General features: G+C 43.3%; 4 long non-coding RNA genes across 9 annotated transcripts; 1 reads left to right on the top strand and 3 right to left on the bottom strand.

The window, feature by feature from the left end:
* Window positions 1-6,073: 6,073 nt before the first annotated feature.
* Window positions 6,074-7,933, bottom strand: LOC115548533 (uncharacterized). The gene is made up of 3 exons (XR_003977615.1): window positions 7,780-7,933; window positions 7,434-7,553; window positions 6,074-6,203 (listed from the first exon to the last, which is right to left on the bottom strand). It is a non-coding gene; the product is annotated as an uncharacterized LOC115548533 (long non-coding RNA).
* A 376-nt stretch (window positions 7,934-8,309) lies between these two features.
* LOC115548584 (uncharacterized) lies at window positions 8,310-8,808 on the bottom strand. Its single transcript, XR_003977620.1, has 3 exons — window positions 8,766-8,808; window positions 8,553-8,624; window positions 8,310-8,433 (listed from the first exon to the last, which is right to left on the bottom strand). It is a non-coding gene; the product is annotated as an uncharacterized LOC115548584 (long non-coding RNA).
* Window positions 8,322-14,810, top strand: LOC115548246 (uncharacterized). Of its 6 annotated transcripts, XR_003977569.1 has the most exons (6): window positions 8,322-8,471; window positions 9,182-9,227; window positions 9,329-9,460; window positions 9,680-9,857; window positions 14,141-14,249; window positions 14,628-14,803. It is a non-coding gene; the product is annotated as an uncharacterized LOC115548246 (long non-coding RNA). The 6 variants fall into 6 exon arrangements; XR_003977562.1 differs by lacking the exon at window positions 8,322-8,471 and having other exon boundaries at window positions 9,149-9,227; XR_003977586.1 differs by lacking the exons at window positions 9,329-9,460; window positions 9,680-9,857.
* LOC115548638 (uncharacterized) lies at window positions 8,834-9,416 on the bottom strand. The gene is made up of 3 exons (XR_003977627.1): window positions 9,291-9,416; window positions 9,117-9,207; window positions 8,834-9,028 (listed from the first exon to the last, which is right to left on the bottom strand). It is a non-coding gene; the product is annotated as an uncharacterized LOC115548638 (long non-coding RNA).
* Window positions 14,811-18,946: the final 4,136 nt, after the last annotated feature.

Raw genomic sequence — 18,946 nt, 5'->3', positions numbered from 1 at the left:
GGCACTGTTTGCGTCCGTAAAGGCCGGACGTTATTTTTCTATTATATTTAGTTTTACCACTCGTCACTTTTCTGAAAAAGATAAGTTTAGTAACATGACAAGAAAAGTTGAACAGTGGTTAAATCAAATTTTCCGCCGTCGTTGGTGTCTTTAGGTTGGGAGGCTCCTCTATTTTATGTACATTTCATTCAGGTTCAAACAACATGAGGCCACTCAATTCATCCTACTTGGTTTTCCGTGGGTGCAATCATCAGCCCTATGTGAAATAGATCTCTGTCCATTCATAATACCTTTGAACGTTTCTGTCAGTGCAGAAACGGTGCAAAGGTCCGGGTCAAAATTAAAAAACTTCTTCCCGTGGGTGTAATTATCAGCCCTATTTGAAATAGATCTCTATCTATTCATCATACCAGTGAAAGGTCTGTCAGTACAGAAACGTTCAAAGGTCCTGGGTCAGAATTGCATAACTTCCGAGGGACGTACATTACCCATTCATCTGAGGTCCAAGCAAATACATTCACTGGTTGGCCGTATGTGGGGTCCCAAACTGTTTTATTACTGGGCTACTTACTGAATGGGTTCTACTTGGGATACACAGTTCATTAACACACCAGCGTAACTCTTGTAATGTACGTAGTTATTTGGAGGGTTGTTACTTTTACTGAGAGTAATCAAAACGTCCTCCGCCAACATTCCTGCATTCGTCACATAACAAGAGTTAATCTGCAGAGCGAAATCTTGCTAATGATTCGCACGGCACAAGCTTTCCATTCGTAGTAACAAACAGTCTCATGCTTTTAGATCGATCTTTCCGAGGGCGTTATCTTAACCCTTATATAAAATAAACCACTAGTTTACATTCATCATACCAAAGGCAGGCAACTATGTCCACTTATCCCCTCTTTAGCTGAATAGTTGTTTTAGTGCTAATCGCCTCCAAAGGTCCAGGTTAGATCCTAATCACATGTGTTTATCTATTTTCCAAATTCCGGATCCCGTCAGAGGGTCAGAATGGCAAGATAGTCATTTAAAAAAAAACATAACTTACCAGTCTGATGATCTCATATTGGGATCCTGCCGACAACGCCATTTGATGAAGAGAAAGTTCTCTCACGGACACGTCGTACAGCGAAATATTTGATTTAATCTTAAGGCATGATCATGGGAAAAGTACTGGCAGCAAAGTTTACCGAGAACACATTCGACGAGACAATAGATTCACAAGATTCTTATAGGGAACATTAACATTGTGGGAAGGGAGTGGGAGTGACCTTAGGCCAAGTAAATGTGTAATACAATGGGTGGGTATTGGACATGTCTGCAGGTTTGGCTCTAAACGAGTTTACACAACAAAGAAGTCAGTCGATTGGCCTGGTCACAAAACCAGACTGGCTCCAGTGGGAACTTGAATACGAATTAACTTAACCTCTCTCAGTTTAAGAGAGGAAGGGATTTGTTTTAAGTTACAGGGAGAATGTATACAGTTCCTTCTAATGTAATAATTATATAAACAAGGTTAATATAATTTGTATGTGATTGTATATTTATAGTTATGATTGATATTTCCTCAACAACGATGGAACAGCCACTGTGGACACCTATAGGCTTAGAACTTTGACAAAGTGATACACACACACACACACGTGCACACACACACACACACACACACACACACACACACACACACACACACACACACACACACACACACACACACAGATGACCACTCACACATGATATGATCACCTTTGGAAACCGTATGTTTAACCGGACCCATGGGCTCCACAAGCAGCCGATGGAAAAGAGAACGTACACCCAACAATTACCTGTTTTAGTGAGGGGGGGGGGGGGGGGGGGGGAGCAGTTACCTCACACAACGTTTCTGGAGCCTAAAGACGGCGCTTGTGGAGCAGACCCAGAGAGGTTCCCCAGGGCTCCTTGGAAGACTTCATCTCCTCTCCCTCCTTTCCCTCTCCTTCTCTCCTCTCCTCTCTCTCTCTCTCTCCTCTCCTCTGCTCTCTTCCTCTCCTCTCCCTCCAATCTTTTCCTCTACTCTCTTCTCCCTTTCCTCTCCTCTCCTCTCCGTTTCCGTTTCCGGTGTGTGAGTGTGAGCGGCGGTGGTGGGGGTGCGAGTGGCGCGGAGTTTTGAATTGTTTGCTGTCCCTTTTTCACGGTTTTCCCTGGTTTCTCCGTCTGTTCTATGTGCATGATCAGGTAAGATTTATTAATATCTTTACTGTGTTGGCGAGTGATCAGTGGTTGTGTCGGGAGGTTTTCGGGAGGAATGGCGTCCCCCGAGACACCACCTCCGTCTATTCGGCAGGGAGTTAGGATAGTCCCGCCAGATAGTAGCGTTACTGTGGAGGAAGTTCTATTGGCTGTCGGTGAGCAGGTGGATCATGTTTTGCATCGAGAATGAATAAAGCAGTGGTTGTGTTCCTGAAAGAAGAGCCCCTTGTGTATCAGCTGGTAGAGAGTGGCGTGTTTATTAGGGACCTATTCGTGCAGGTCTCCCCGCTGTCGGTTCCCTCCACGCGGATCACCGTGTCCGGTGTTCCGCCGTTTATGCCGAACGAGTTGTTAGAGAACGAGCTCCGTAGGTTGGGCAAGTTTGCCGGTGGATTTAAACCAGTGAGTTTGGGATGTAAGGATCCCAAACTGAAGCACGTACAGTCTCTGAGACGGCAGGTGTTTATGTTCCTGCCCAGATAGCAAGCATACGTTGGCCCTACGTTGGCAAAACGTTGTGAGCCAACGCCGCATATCGTTGGCCTGACGGTGTGAGCCAACGCTGGCCCTACAACATTTTGGCCGCTGGCCTAACGTTGGCACACCGTTGGCATAGCGACGTAACCGCGTCATTTCGGCCGTAGGGCCACCGTTTGACCAACGTGCATTATCCCCAGATGGCCACCGTTGGCTTATAGCCAATAGGCCTATCTCACGAAAATCGGAAATGACGTCACACCGGGTAAACATTCTTCCGGCGTAGTCATTTTTGTATTGCCGTCAATGCAAAAATGGATCGTTTCTTCGCCACTTCCCTGGTGGGTATTCCCAAATTGCGATTCGAAGATGTGCAGAAGATTGTGGAGACACATTCAGCAACACCACAGCCCAGGCTGACAAAGGGGTACAAGTTTTTTGTGGAGGAGTTTGTACACAATTATCAAGGTAAGTTGTCTGAAGGTGTTTTGTTGTTGTCAGTAGGCTACTCAATGGCCGCCTTGCTCATTCATGTTTTGTGATGACAAGCAAACCATATACGATCCATATAAATCGTCAGAAATATTGTCTGTGTGTGAAATGTGTGTAAAATGATCATATTTGTTACGTGTAGACTATAATATTATGAATATAATTAGCCATGGTGGCTATGAAGTCTCCGTGTGTAGCGTTAGCATTTTAGCATTAGTTTAGCCAAGGATAGGTTCAGCTAGTTATTTGCTGACCAGTTTTCTTCCGATCAGCGACATATTATTAACATTATGTATATGCTAAGTGTCAAATATAGTTGATGGAAAGGTGGTAGTGAGAGGTAGATGCAACCGCTCGATGAGGAGCCCCACATACTACAGGTTTCTGCTGAGTTAGGGCCCGTTGGCCCAAGTCTGTTAGTTTTGATAGTCTGTCTGGACTAACAACTGCAGTTGCAGTTTTCCTCTTCTTCTGAAGTTCAGATCATTTTCATTGTTCTTTCTTACAAACAGTAGCGTGCTTAAGACTTGGCCCACCTAGCTTGCTGCAATGTTGTGGCTGTACAGAGTAGACCTATGTATTTTTCTTCCTCTTCATTAAGGCACAAGCCGTAAATAAAGGAAATGTGTTGAGTGCATTAAAAGGACAAACATCTGGGCTAGTTCATGTTATAACATTGCTAAAACAACAGATGTAATGGTGGCCCAAGAGTTTTGCACGGAACTGTACATGGCTTTTCTGCGGTTGCAGGCTCCTTGCCAGTTTCCAATGGCCTTATATCAAGGTCCTACCTACTAAGTTCAGTAACTCAATTCTTATGGTGTTCACAGATCACCCTGGAGGTTGTTGGACAACTGGGTCTCTCAGAGCTGTAGCTGTACTGCGGGCAAAGGCTTCTGTAGCCATATAACCGCTCTGCTGTTCCAGACAGCGCATTATGTGCAGCTGGGCCTTGATGTGGTTCCACCTTCCCTGGCCTGTACCAGTCAACCACAGATGTGGCATCGACCTCGAACCCACGTGTGCTGTTGTGTCCTCTGTTCAAATCATACACTTCAGTATTTGTCTAGAGTATATGAGCATTTCCTGTATTGTTGTTCGCCTCAGGGAATCCATCCAGAGGCTGTGAGTGACCTGGTGGTGAAGAAACCCAAGTCGGTGGGGAAGACTGGAGTCAAGTCCACACTCTACAGAGCGTATGCTGGTAAGACATTTGTTTTGCAATTTGCACTCTGTTAAACTTGCTCATTATGAAAAGATGCATATTAGAATACATCTGTTATCACTACAATATAAAAAAAAAGTCACATTTTTATTTGACGTTTCGCCCTTTGATGTCCCACATCCTAGAGGGAATATCCAGCTTGGAGTTGGTACCATCTCAGCTGTGCTGACCTGGAAGATGTCAGCAATGACCTGTTCTTTAAGGCCAGTTGCTACTCTACAACAGTAGATGAAAAACTCATCAATGACTGGAATCTTCCTTGAAGGGCGTGGTGTTGGAATCGCCTCTTGTCCAATCCTCTGTGCTTTGCTCCAATAAAGAATATATTGTGTTGAGGGGCAAAACAGACTCCCAAAACACTTAAAACACTTCTTGAGATGGAAACCGAGTATAATATGTCATGGTCTGATCAGACACACAAAACCTGTTGAGGACAGTTTGTGGCCCCATGGACATTTCTTGCAGCCTTGCCTCCAGCTCAGCAATATACTCCAGGGCATCATCCAGTGCACCTACAAAAAAAGAAGACAAATCAGTCTTCATTACCATTCATTCGTATTCACCCTTTCTTTTTATTGTATTGTTATTCTGTATACTTAAGTTTATTTATATTTCTTCTTATTAAATTTATTTGTACTGTTTTCTGTTTTTCTTTTTTATGTATTAACTATAGGTTGAGTGTACCTAGAGTAAAAACCAAAGTCAAATTCCTCGTTTGTTCGCAAACCTGGCCAATAAAGCTGAATCTGAATTAATATGCAACCCCAGTTTAACAGTAGGCTACGTCTGATGTTGATTGAATGTTTTAACGTTAACCATGCCATGTTTGGCAAAATTATACAATAGCCCAACAAGTGTTGAACACAAATAACAGACATAACAGCTAGTTAGCACACATCTACTTACCGGCAGGGGGGCGTGTCGCGTAGTCATGTTCCCCGGTACCTCTCCGGTCCGTTTGTGTTTTGTCCTCTCCTTCAGCTTTTCGAGCTGACACCCGTTTATACACGGGTGTTTTTTTCGGGGCTGTGGTGTAGCTGTTCCAGTCAAAACGACTAGGAACAGCTCCAGTATTCAGCGTAGCACTCCCGTCGTCATAATCATCCGCTGAGAAATGCCGACTACAGACCAGTGTACTCCCCTTCTGAATTACGAAATTAACTCCTTCATTCCGTCTGATCGCCACTGCTGTATTGGGTATTATTTGGGAAGTCGTGGAAATGTAAATACGGTTGTTTTTGTTTTGAATTGGCGCATAGAGGTACACAACAGAAGCTTTTGTTTTTTGACCGCGCCATTGTCAAATATCATGGACTACGCGACCGGAAGTCACTTTACCCGGTGAAGGCAAAATCGAACGCCGAACCAGGAAGTTGTGAGATAGGCCTATTGCCAACTTATAATTAAGGTAGCCAAATTGTATTAATTTGCCTTTACCAAATAATTTGAATTTCCTTTTAATTAAACCTAGCAACAAGAGTTTTGAGTTCAAAAACCATTCAAACATCATGGAATTAAACCGGAAAGTGTTAACATTTATTAAATACTTATTAAATACTTGTAATGATAATGATAATAATAATAATAATAATAATAATAATAATAATAATAATAATAATAATAATAATAATAATAATAATAATAATAATAAGATAAATTAATTAAAAATGAATTAAAATCCGAGTCGGTGTGCAGTCGTCGTCACTGTCGCTGCTAGTTGTATCATGATCCAGGATGACCGGGGAAGGACTCGGAGGAGGAAGACTGAACTGCTGGGGACCTGGAATGTAGAAGTTCATCGTTAAGCGTACAATTTGGTGACATGGGTAATGTTTGGCTTTCTTGCTTTCTAAATCAAGCTTTTTGTATTAATGCCATTGACTTGAATATTATTCTGTTCAATATCAATGATGAAGCCCTGTGATAGTTTTAGCAGCATTTTCTCTCAACACGTGGCTACTGATTGATGTGCTAACTAGCTTTTTTAATCTCTAGTGCTAGTTAGCTGTTTGCCAAGAGTTAGTGGGAGACTTTCCCACTTCCTTACTAAATTCGTTCAAATTCGCTCATCATCATTGTTCTAAAATTAAAGAAATAGTGTTGAGCAAAGAAGGGAAGTTTGAGGGGAAAATAACATCCCTGAGACCGACGTCGTACAGTAGCCTAGTTATGCTATTTTGCAACCATGCTTTTGGTGATAGCGGGAAAACATGCTTTCTACATTTTATGGTGAAATCCAAACATTACTTACCGATTTTAAGAACTCCGATTAAAGTACCAATTGTAAGTGGAAATGTAAAAAACGTGTGGATAGGATATTGTGCCAATTTGCCGTTTGGGGAGTTTCTTTTTTTTGTCATTACGTTTAGAATTGACTTTATGTCTTGTCTTTCCATAAGATGCAAGGAATATGGCTATATGGGCTTATATTAGAGGGCAAATGTTAAAGAAATACAAGTCATATAGTACATGTACCCACCATTGACTCCAAAATGATACTCTACTACAATTGCCTATTGAACCACACGCTGAAGTCCACCTCTAAAACTTTCACATACATAAGTAGTTTCACCTCCTCTCTTTGTTCTCACATGCCACATGCTCACACCCCACTCAAAATAGTGTTAATTGTACTCTTTGGTCAGTAACATTCTCAGAGTTAAATGTACTTATTGTGTAACCTATTAAGAGCTGTAAAGTTGAAACTGGCCACATTCAGAATTGACACCGATTTTTGACTCTGTTAGAGTAATTTGATTCTCCATGGTGTTGTAAATAGTCTATCTGGATTTATTTACTAGTAAATTACTTAAAGGTGCACTAGGATGGTGGATTTCAGGGTCTGGTTCAACAGAAAATCAAACACCTTGAAGAATAACTTTTAAATTCCATGTTAGGTAAAGCTCCAACTGTAAAAGGTTCAGCACATCCCTCTTGCCCCTCAAACGCTTCAAGAGAAAGCTATGCAAGTCTCATTTCCAGTATTTGATGGTTTGCTGTTCATGCATACCTTCATGCACTCTGCTTTCTCTCCTCTTTCTTCCTCCACTCCGGTCACCGCTGCACTTCAGCCAGCTTTTAATAACTGCCTCGCAGTCGCTGGCCGAAATGTTCTGGCTAGCCGATGCACCTAAACAGAGAAAGTGTATTTATTTAGTTTATTTAACATTGATTTATTGAGGAGGAAAGATCCTTTGAGATTAGTAATCCGTTTTCATGTCCTGGCCAATAATACAATGGTACAAGGTGCATTACAAGTGTTTAATGACAAGATGCATGCAGTACACTCCATGGTTATTCAAAATAAATGAATCCATTTCATAATTCATAGCTCAATGAGTGATTTGTTTACATACCTCTTACTGCATTGCACACCTTGTAGGAGGCAAAAGCCAGCTTCTTCCCTCCTCTGCCAAGCCAGTTGAATTTCAGCGCAAAGTGGTTGGTGAGGATGTGGCGAAGGATTCTTCGAACCGCGTCACCAGGATTGCAGCCCCAAGCGCACTAAGGTGTGCTGCCTGCAAGTAAGAATGGAAAGTAATGTTTTAGAATAACTTATTATGGCTTATAGTCAGCATACCGTTCAAAATGAACATCTTTGGTAATGCGAAAAGTTCATTAAACACCAAACACTGGATACTGTTCTTTTTTCTCAAAGGCTTGATCACGTTTTCCATGCCCAACACCTGCACCTGGAAAGCTGAAGGGTTGTGCACAAGGACTTCATGCACTTTGATCTTTGGTAATGCATTGTAGCAAAGAACTGAAATGTATCAGTATTATAGAAGTCATGACTATACCAGGGCCTTTTCCTGGGATTTCTCCCTCAGAAGATCCTCCACCCTTTGAAGGTCTTCTCACAGTTCATTGGAACTTAAATTCCTCAGATAGAGTGTCTGCTGCTGCTGCTGCTGTAGTTTTTTGCCTAGTAAGGGCCTGGAGGAGGAGGTTGTTCTGCCTCACCAAGGCCTTCAACTCCTCCACAGCACGCAGGAGTGCATGATCCCGTTCTACAGGACAGAAAAACATCATGACTGTCATGTCAAGAGTAAGACCCTTTGCTAAAATTAACAGACTTAAGTTTAAACAGATTTTCAGTATTGCTGTGTAAGGCCAGATGTTTGTGTACCGAATTGACTTTGAATGTTGCCAGAGATCTGGGCAGAGGCCTGTTCAAGAGCAGCTGATGTGTGGGCAGCAACTGTAGGCAAGAAGATGTATATTTATAATCAGAGTAGTCAGTGTATTGAAGTTCATTACATTCAAATTTCCCAGATTCGAGACATTCAAAAAAGATAGTGAGTAGAATAGCAGAATTCAGGTTTGGAATGATGTGTTATACCTTTATGTATGTCCTGCTGTGATGATCTAAAAGCAGGTGGAGAAAAGCAGGGGTTTGTGGAGGGACTCCTTTTTTTTCTTTTTTCTTAGCCCTATACATTGGAACAGTACAAGAGTATGAACAACAACAGTTTTGTAAGACTGCAAACTTGCCAATCACAAAATGTCTTCATGTGAGTGATAATGCATGGCCATCTGTAATCAGACCTTGTATGCTTCTCCCCCTCATCTGCAGGCACAGTTTCTTTCAGCTTTGAAGAAGGGCTGCATTAGAAAAGAAATCACTCAATAAGCATGCATTGTTTTGTGTAGCTGATGGTTTTCATAGTATAGATTACTGCACAGTGCTTACATTCTCCTTCTTTTACCCCCTTCATCATCTGATGTCGGGGTGCTCCTGGTTTGGGCTTTTTTCAGGTTCATACGCGCTGCATCATAATTGGCTGTTGAAGACAACAATGAAGTGAGTAAAGCTTTTAAAGCCTAAGGGGAGAAAAGTGGTACATCCTACTTTTGTCTGTCTCACCAAAGGTTTTCACCACCTCCACAAAAAACTCTCCCCAGGTCTCATCTGGCATAGCGCTTTGGATGACTGCAATTTTCGTCCGCTTGGTGTCTTTATACGGTGGCCAAAAAGACACCTTGCCGTCCAAACTTAGCCACGAGCAAGGCACAACCTCCACCTCGTTTGACTCGGTAAAATGAACTACCGCATACATCTAAACAGAAAATACGTTTTGAAAAAGTTGAACACATTGAATTTAGATAACCGATTTAATTGATTGAAATATGAATCATTTTTAAATTAATTTAGTTGTGGTTGAGTGGAACTGCCACAAGTTTGTTCTTGTATTCTAACGTGACCATCTTAAAGTCAATATCTTTAACGGCAATTGACGTGGTCTCTTCTGCCAGGTTCCCAACCACAGCTGTCCCCAGTGCAGTTGAATCAACAGGGTGGTTGAAAAATGGACGTTGGTCTAAATATTGCCTCGCCACAAAAGACGTACCACCAAGTGTCCTGCTAATTGCCTCTATTTTAAAAGTGGCACCACCACACGAAACTGTGTTGTTCCCATCCTTTGTGGACAGGGTAAATCTATCAGTGGCGTACTGTGTTGTTGAGGGTGAACTTTGGTTATGGGAAGATGGACAGACTGGGTTGATGCTTGATTTTTCCGTTAATCGTTTAACAATTTGTTGTAATGTCTGGTTTGGCTTTCTAATTAGTTTCTTTAATTTATACAAGAAATTTTCGAAGGGAAAGGCTGAAATTTGGGGTAGTGGGCCATATTTTCTAACATCACTTGCCAGGTGGATCAAGTTGTGGACGTTATACACCAGAAAGTCCCCATAGATGGCGTGAAAATTCTGAACGAACACTACCAGATTTTCCGCATAGTCACAATAACGGTGGTGGAGACGGGGGGAACATAAAATTGTTATTGCTACGTGGAGTAAAAGAAAATCTTTGATACATGTGTTTTGGTAGTTTTTTTTTTAATGCAATGGGGCCAGTAGTATAGTAAAAAAGTCCTAAATTAAGTGGCCTTCCACCGATCAACCTCACGGAGGGACCTTCCCTTGCGTCCAAACTCCTTTGGCAGCCTCTTGCCCAATTTGATTAAGTTCTCCGAAATAATGCAGATGGATTGACTCCCAATGCGGGTTGGAAGGGGCCCTCTCTGCCACAGCCAGATCAACTTTCTCATCACTCCTAGGCACACCAGGTGCATAAAGTCCAGCACAAATTGGGTCACCAAGCCTACATCTAGGTGTTGTAATGGACTGTCGCCCTCTTTGTGATGTTCCTGGTTGACTTTTGTGGCAAAATTGTCATCGGTTCTGAGAACCGCATCTGTTTCGGAGTAATTTAGGCGTCGGTTTGCCCATGAGCCCTCTTGCATGCACCTTTCGCAGCCGTAATAGGAATTGTGTGCTTTTATGTTTTTTAGAAATGCCCTTGCCGGTGCATCACAGACAAAACAGGAAATTTCGATTTGAATTTTTTTTGACTGATACTCCAAGCCATCAGATGCAAGCTTCCCCATCTCTGCCACAAAGTCAGAGAGGTACTCGCTTGCATCGGTTGGCTTGGAGTATCCACAATATAAACCAATTAGAAATGGGGATCTAATGGGGTCCTCTTCAATTAGTGCAAGAATTGGCCAAAATTGCTGGCTGCTGCTTTTAAAAAGGGGCAGGCCATCCACATTTATTTGTAGTTTTAGTGTTTGGTTTTTAGCTAAGTCCTGTTCTTGCATTCGGCCCAAGATCCCTTTTGCCACACCAAAATAGTGCATGTTCCCCCCAGCTTTTGGTACTATCTCCGCATAAGTAGGGGTTGACAGGAGAGTGCGGCCGTCTTTTGGCAGTTTGGAATCTGGGAAGTGCTTGCGAAGCACGGAGAGCAGGCTGGAAATGTGGGAAATTGGTGTATTTGTTGTGATTGCCCATTCCTTGAGCTCATGTCTTAAGTCCCTTTGAAAACTGCCCCCCCTCCTCTGAATCTGAGCCACTGCTAGAGCTCGACAAATCATTGAACTCCCAGTCATCCTCGCCAGAGGAGGCGCTCTCCTCTGATGCCATTACCCAATCCACCATCTCCGCTTTCGTCGTCTGTTTTCTATTTCGGTGTAAGCTGGGACACTTGGGCCCAATCTCATTCATTTGCTCTGTCTCAACCCCTACATCTCAACCCTAACCCTCATTGCTCAATCTCATTGCTACCCCTCATTGCTACCCCTTAACGGTCCCCTACCAAATGGGACAACCCTACCCTGTGACGTCATCATGGCCTCCCCGTGCCCCCTAGCAGATAACCAGACCCCTGGTAATGTTACAAGAGACAGACTGGCTGCCATTGTCTCGGGCAACGAGCAAGACCCATTGTAAAGATGTTTAACGTGAAATGGTATTTATATTTTGTAATTGGCATGTTTAAATAAAGTGTTAAAAAAATAATAATACTGTTAAAGGTGGTATTAGCCAGACTGGCCACACTCACACTGGCAGATTTGAGCACGGTTAGGTGCTAAAACGGCCACGGACAGATGGCCTAGTGAGTGCACCCTTAGATAATAATCGGCTAAGAACAAGAACACTTTAGAAGAAACACTTTATTTAAATAAGAAACACTGAACCACACATCTAAAAATACAAACACACGCATCTAAAAATACACACACACGCACACCTAAAAATACACACACACACACACTCTCTCTCAGCTTTTGAGAGAATGGTGGAGAATCACATCTTCTCCACCATTCCGCCAACTTTGCCTCGCTCTCCTCATGCCTCGCCTGCCCCTGGCACTCTCCTCTTGGAAGGGGTTGTCTGGGGTGGTGGAAGAGGTGCCTGGGGTGGAGGAGCATGAGGGAGAGGTGGGGGGGGGGGGGGGCTGGTGGCAGTGGACTCAACAAAGTCCTGAAAGAAAACGAATAAGAAGGAAACAGAAATTATATGCCAGAACTGGTTGATATGGCCATATGTTATGTACAATATATAATAGCTATGTACACAATATAGTACTGCCAAAAAATACATTGATTAACCATGTAATATTACTAATATAATATATTAGTATAATAATACGTATAGAATATTACTAATATAATATATATATTAGTATATATAATATCACTTATAGAATATTAATAATTAATAACTAATAATGTTACTAATATTACTTTCTATATTAGCTAAGAGTTTATTGTTTACTGTTTACTGTTTTTTGTTTACTTTTTATAGTTAGTTATTTAAGAGTTTATTGTTTATCTTATATTATAATTATTGTTTACTGTTTACTTTTTATTTTACTTTTTATTGTTATCTTAGAGTGTATTGTTTATCTTATATTGTATATAATTTAATATTGTGTTGTGTTTCTTTCTGTAAACTACTGGACAATCAATTTCCTTGAGGGAGTCATCCCAAAAGGATCAATAAAGCCTAATCTAATCTAATCTAATCTAATCTAATCTAATATATTAGTATAGTAACGTTTATTTTTAACCTGGAGTCACTAGAACATGGAAGATCTGGATATCATACGACATGATATCCAGCCCGGTCGTATGCATCCCGGTCTGCAGCCCGGTCTGCAGCACGGTCTGCAGCCCGGTCGATGGCCGGGCTGCAGAGCCCGTGATCGGGCATGCATCCCGGCCGAGAACCGGGGTCGGGCGGCCTGCGAAAGTCGGCCGGGGACATTCGCGATCTTCCGCGAAAGTTGGCCGGGGACTTCCGAGAGTCCGCGGCCGGGCTTCGAAGCCCGCGGCCTGGGCTGCAGAGTATAATTAATAAATAATTACTAGTTAATTACAGAGAAAATACTTACATTTGTGTTTTTCCAATCCTGTCGCATCTTTTTGTCCATCTTGTCTAGGATATTTCTTGATTTTCCGTTTTCTCGCAAGGTATTGTGTGAGCAAGTCAGAACTGAAGCGCTTTGAGGGTGCCCATCGAAAATCTCAATTTTGAGGGGATGTTAGCCCTCCCCCTTACCCCTTAAAGCTACATTAAAGAGGTATTGGGACATTGCTCCACGGTGCGTGCACGCGCAACAGCGAGGGCTAGGGCTGAGATTTTCTTTGGAGCAAAGGAATGAGATTCACCCTTGGTGGTGTGTCTAATGTGTCTGCGCCAGCGGCCAGGTTAAAGTAAGTGGGCCCGCTAGCATGAAGCGCTGCCAACGCAGCATCCGCTCCTCTTTTAACATGCCTTCGCAGCGACCTCTTTGATAAAATTATTTTACTCTCTGCCATTTTTTGTAATTTTGCTGTCGTAAGAGGAAGGCTATAATTGAATTATTTTGTAGCGGCTAGACGGTAACCCGGCTGGCGGCTAGCTAGCTGGCTAGCTACAGTTGTTGGCGAATTTGTTGACAACATTACGACTAGCGCTAGCAATTTAGCCGGTACTTTGTCAAACGGGTGGGGTTTGCCTTACCTTGGCTAAGTGAACCGGTTTACTTGTTTGTTTTCGTATTGTTTGACGTGTTTACTGGACGATGTGAAGTTGTCTGCATCAAATGTGGTTGTTGGCAGGCAGCTGACGGTTATTTTTTGTTGTTATATGGTCGCGAGCTTTGTTGACGGTTATTTTTTGATGTTATATGGTCGCAAGCTTATTGCTGTTATTGTTGCATATCATATCAGTTTGGACCCGTTTCTCTAAAAAGAAAACATGCTACATCAGGGGTCCTGTACTGATGAAGCAATATTGTAAGCAAAGCAATAAAGTAGTGTTATCAGGGTAGCACCAGTGCTATCTTGTACTCATTTCCCTAATATGTGGTTTATCCCCCCCCCCCGGTTTATCTGTCCCTACTCCCCCAATCCCTTAACCTCCCCATCTACCAATACTTTTCAGTTCCCATCTCTCAGACTTACCTGATCCTCCATCCAAACTCTGATGTTGGAATCCATGCTGTCCAGTCCATGTGAAGAGCACAGGAAGGCTTGTTGCAGCACACTTAATAGTAAGGTGTGTGTGTGTGTGTGTGTGTGTGTGTGTGTGTGTGTGTGTGTGTGTGTGTGTGTGTGTGTGTGTGTGTGTGTGTGTGTGTGTGTGTGTGTGTGTGTGTGTGTGTTAGAGAGAATGATGTGCGCTCCAGGGTTTGACATTAGCTTTTTAGCAACTGTTGTGACTTTTCTTTCCAAAGACTTACCTGTCAAAGTGAACACTGAGACTGAAATTGTTTCTAGCCACAACCAAGTTTTACCAGCGCTTTGCCGGTTGGCAGGTGCCAATGTCAAGCCCTCATGTGCGCCCATGACTGTGTTTGACTGTTGATGAGCATGCATTGATATTAATCTCTCCTTATTCCATGTTGTATACTGTGTCTGTTTTTACTCAGGTAGGGTATCACCATATGTCTGGTTGAGCTCCACAAAAGATCTCGTCTGGCTCAGCTGTTTGAAGCGCATCTACCTAAATGTGTCATTGTAAGGTGGTCTCCCTCTCCCTCCCCACCTCTCTCCCTCCCCACCTCCCTCTCTCCCTCCCCACCTCCCTCTCTCCCTCCCCACCTCCCTCTCTCCCTCCTAGGCACACCAGGTGCAAAGTCCAGCACAAATTGGGTCACCAAGCCTACATCTAGGTGTTGTAATGGACTGTCCGCTTTTAAAGCCTAAGGGGAGAAAAGTGACCTGGGCCCTCTTGCATGCACCTTTCGCAGTCGTAATAGGAATTGTGTGCTTTTATTTTTTTTAGAAATGCCCATGCCTGTGCATCACAGACAAAACAGGAAATTTCGATTTTAATTAGAACAGTAACCCGGCTTGCGGAGGTACCTTCCCTTACACCCAAACTCCTTTTCTGTACATAGTTTCTCATTTATTCATTTTGTCTGTTCAGTCAAATTGCAAAGATTGTATTTATATATTTCATTTCATTTTCATCTGTTGTTTGCACTGACATACACATGACAATTAAAACTCGCGTTGTACTATTTTATACATCAGTGTTTTGCCTTTTTTTCTTGCTAATGAAACATCTTAGCCTGCAGTGAGCAGGGTCGATCAATCGTTGTGTTTCAATGGGGTTCTTTGCTCTTTATTCCACTGTTCCCAACCAGGTCAAATGCAATCTCTCCATATAAGCCATTAACCTCACCATTTAAATCCATACGAAAACACCTGAGATTAATGCTTGGGAGAAAGGGTCCCATTGTGAAGAGGGCCAACAGAGGTGTTTATAATTCTTTTGACAATTATGTATCAATTTGTTAAATTAAAATCGTTAGATTGGTTTTGCAGGTAAGTGAACAGCCTGACTGCTTTGAGCCTTCAAACTTCAGCTACACTGTTGTGATGGTGGTTTCTGTTCTACTGTAGCATACAATAGGCCTACATAAAGAAGGCATTAAAAACAAAGGTGTTGGGGGGGGGGGGGGGGGGGGTTCTTGCATCATGTGTGCTCAACATACAGCATGCTATTGCTGAAATGGCTTTTTTTTTGCTCCATGTTCATTAACTTGCACGTCTGCCTAAATGAAAGGGAAAGGGGAAAATCTTTTTCAGATGAAAATGTATAACATTTCTGAAAAGTAAAAAAAAAAATACAATGGTACAGCTCAAACGGGCAGTCATGGGTAAGCGGTTAGGGTGTCAGACTTGTATCCCAGAGGCATAAATGCAATTTCGTTGTGTGCAGTGTTCACTTGTGTGCTGTGGAGTGCTGTGTCACAATGACAATGGGAGTTGGAGTTTCCCAATGGGCTTTCACACGTTTCACACAAATGTGCTTTTTTTTCTTGGAACTGCTGTACCTATTGGTTCAGGCTGTGTTTACAATCATTGCTTCTGTTACAATATACAGCATTGCCTGCTCTATATTCAACTGAGCCATGGTCAAATTCAACCTCAATCCATCTATCACACATGTAAGCAGCCTGAGAGCTTGTTGGAAAGTGTACCACTGTGTGTGCCTAAAGGTGTTCATAACTGTTTTGCCAGCATAAAGAGTTCAAAGTAGGCTAAAGGAAAAACATGTAGGCCTACCCTACTGTGAGGGTTATAATTCATGCCAATCTGAGGTCAGTTGTTTGACGCCAAAAGCTTGGTGTTGGGCCAGCGATGGACCAACAGTGGGTTGACGTTGGAAGTCCATGGATTAAAAAAAAGGTTCAATTCCACAGTGCTGAGTTAAAATGTTTAGAAAGTGAGCCTGAAAAAAAAATACAAACACACAAATACACAAAAAAAATCCTCTAACTCTTGATTTTTTACGTCGGCTTTCTGACCAAACGCCAACGCTTGCTGCTGCTTGAGGTTGGGCCAACGATGGCCCGAGGGTGGTTTGACGCCAAAGCTTGGTGTTGGGCCAACGATGGCCCGACAATGTTTTGACGTTGGAAGTCAGGGATTAAAAAATACATTCAGACCGACTAAATAGTAAAGGCAAATGTTTAATTCGACAGCGCTGAGTTAAAATGTATAGGAATTGATCAGCCTGTGACTTTTTTTTTTAATCTTCTAACTCGTGATTTTTTACGTCGGCTTTCCAACCATACGCCAACGCTTGCTGCTGCGGAAGCCGAGGTTGGCATGAGGGTGGCCCAACGTTGGAATTCCACCGCCAACCTTTCCAACCAGTCGCCAACCAATGCCGCAGTTGGGCAAACGTGTGCTTGCTATCTGGGTGGACTCGCCGACACAAACACTCGATGTATCGTTCAGAGTGAAGCACGGTGATGGGTTTTATATGGTGTACGCCAGCTCAGGACAGTTCAAATGTTTTGAGTGTGGAGATGTGGGACATAAACGCTTTGCGTGTCCACATAGACAGCAGGGGGCGGCTCGCTCCGCTGATGCGGCGGACGGCTCTGGTCGGTCCGCGGCTGGCGGGTCCGGTGTTGAGTCTGCGGCTGGCGAGTCCGCGGCTGGCGAGTCCGCGGCCGGCGGGTCTGCGGCTGGTGAGTCCGGTGCTGGGTCCGCGGCTGGCGGGTCCAGTGCTGGCGCCGCGGTTGCGGATGCGGGTGCGGATCCCGTTGCTGAGAACGTGGCAGCCGGTGCCACTGGTTCGGTGCCACCGGTGCAATATTTTGAGGATGTTGATTTGGATAGTGAGGAACAGAGCGAGCCTAAGAAACAGCACTCTCCTGTGGCTGCGGAGAACCTGAGCGTTTCTCAGTCTGCAGGCACTGAAGCAGCTTCCACTAGTTGTACAGGCAGAGATCCCACTGTGATCACCAATGAAGGAAAGGGTATGTTAAATAGTCAGGCATCCTGTGAAGGAGAAGACATGTATGACTCGGAGTCAGATACAGTATCTAGCATAGGTGAAGCTTCCAATAGGAACACAGATCTCTATTCTTTGGAGGAAATAAATCAATTTCTGGATGTGACATTTAAGAAGTCTGTTAGACTGAATGAATATTTCAGTGACACCGAAAAGTTCATCAGATCGGTTGATGTACTGAAAAGATTGGTCGGTTTTGACCTCTTGGATGAAAAGAAACGCTTTCGCCTCAAAAAGCATATTACAATTCTGAGGAAAGCGAAAAAAGGTAAAACTGCTAAGACTAAAAAGTAATATGATCATGTACCACACAGTGTTTTTCCTCTTTTATTGTTCCTTGCCTTTTTCATTGTATCTGTTTCTCTTCTCTGACCTCTATGCAGAGCCTTAAAATAGGGTCTTTGAACATCAATGGTGGAGGGAGAGACAGACACAAAAGGGCATTAATCTCTGAAGTCGCCACTCAAAAAAGGGTTGATGTGCTGTTTTTGCAGGAGACGCATACTAATCAAGCAGACGAGATAGATTGGGGTTTATGGTGGGAGGGTTCATGTACCCTTAGTCATGGCACCAACCTTAGTGCAGGGGTAGCTGTTCTGTTCAGAAAAGATGCCAATGTAAAGGTTCTATCTTCTACTGAAGTGGTGAAGGGCAGGCTTTTGATAGTCAGGGCAGAAATAGAGGGCTCTGTGTTCTGCTTTGCTAACATTTATGCCCCAAATCGAGGAATAGAAAGAGTGGGTTTTTTCGCCCTGCTGGAAAGTGAGGTGGGGAATTACCAGCATGATCATTTCATCTTTGGCGGGGATTTTAATTGCACCCTGGACTTTACTATAGACAGGACAAGTGAAGAACCCCACCCACAGTCATCCCAGAGCCTTAGCGGTGTCATCGCACACCTGGATCTGTTGGACACATGGAGGTTAAAACATCCGCAATCCAGACAATACACTTGGGTGAGGGTCCGCAATAACAGGGTGAGTGCAGCTAGACTAGATAGGATTTACATTTTCAAAAGTCTCAGCTCTAGATTAATCCAAAGTCACATAAGTCCAGTTGGCTTTACTGACCATCACTATGTCAGCGTAGATTTGGTCATTTCGCCAGGTGAAAGGGTGCGGTCCTACTGGTCTTTTAACAGTAGACTTCTGCAGGACCGTACTTTCTGCAAAAGCTTTGAGGTTTTTTGGCAGCAGTGGAAATCTAGGAAAGCAGATTTTGTTTCTTTGAAGCTGTGGTGGGATGTTGGTAAGGCCCAAATTTGTGTTTTTTGCCAGCACTATACCTCCCACTCGACTGCTAGGATAAAGGCAGCAATTCAGGAGCTTGAAGTCAGTATTAGGAACATTGAAGAGGGGTCACATAGGGTTTTGGATCCCACCACGGGTCATCGGTTGCAGGAGAAGAGATTGGAGTTGAGCTCCCTCCTGCAGG

This window comes from Gadus morhua, chromosome 1, assembly GCF_902167405.1.
Source record: "Gadus morhua chromosome 1, gadMor3.0, whole genome shotgun sequence".
Taxonomy (NCBI): Eukaryota; Metazoa; Chordata; class Actinopteri; order Gadiformes; family Gadidae; genus Gadus; species Gadus morhua.
The sequence above is the reverse complement of the archived record's forward strand: the minus strand, read 5'-3'. Positions and strand labels throughout refer to the sequence as shown.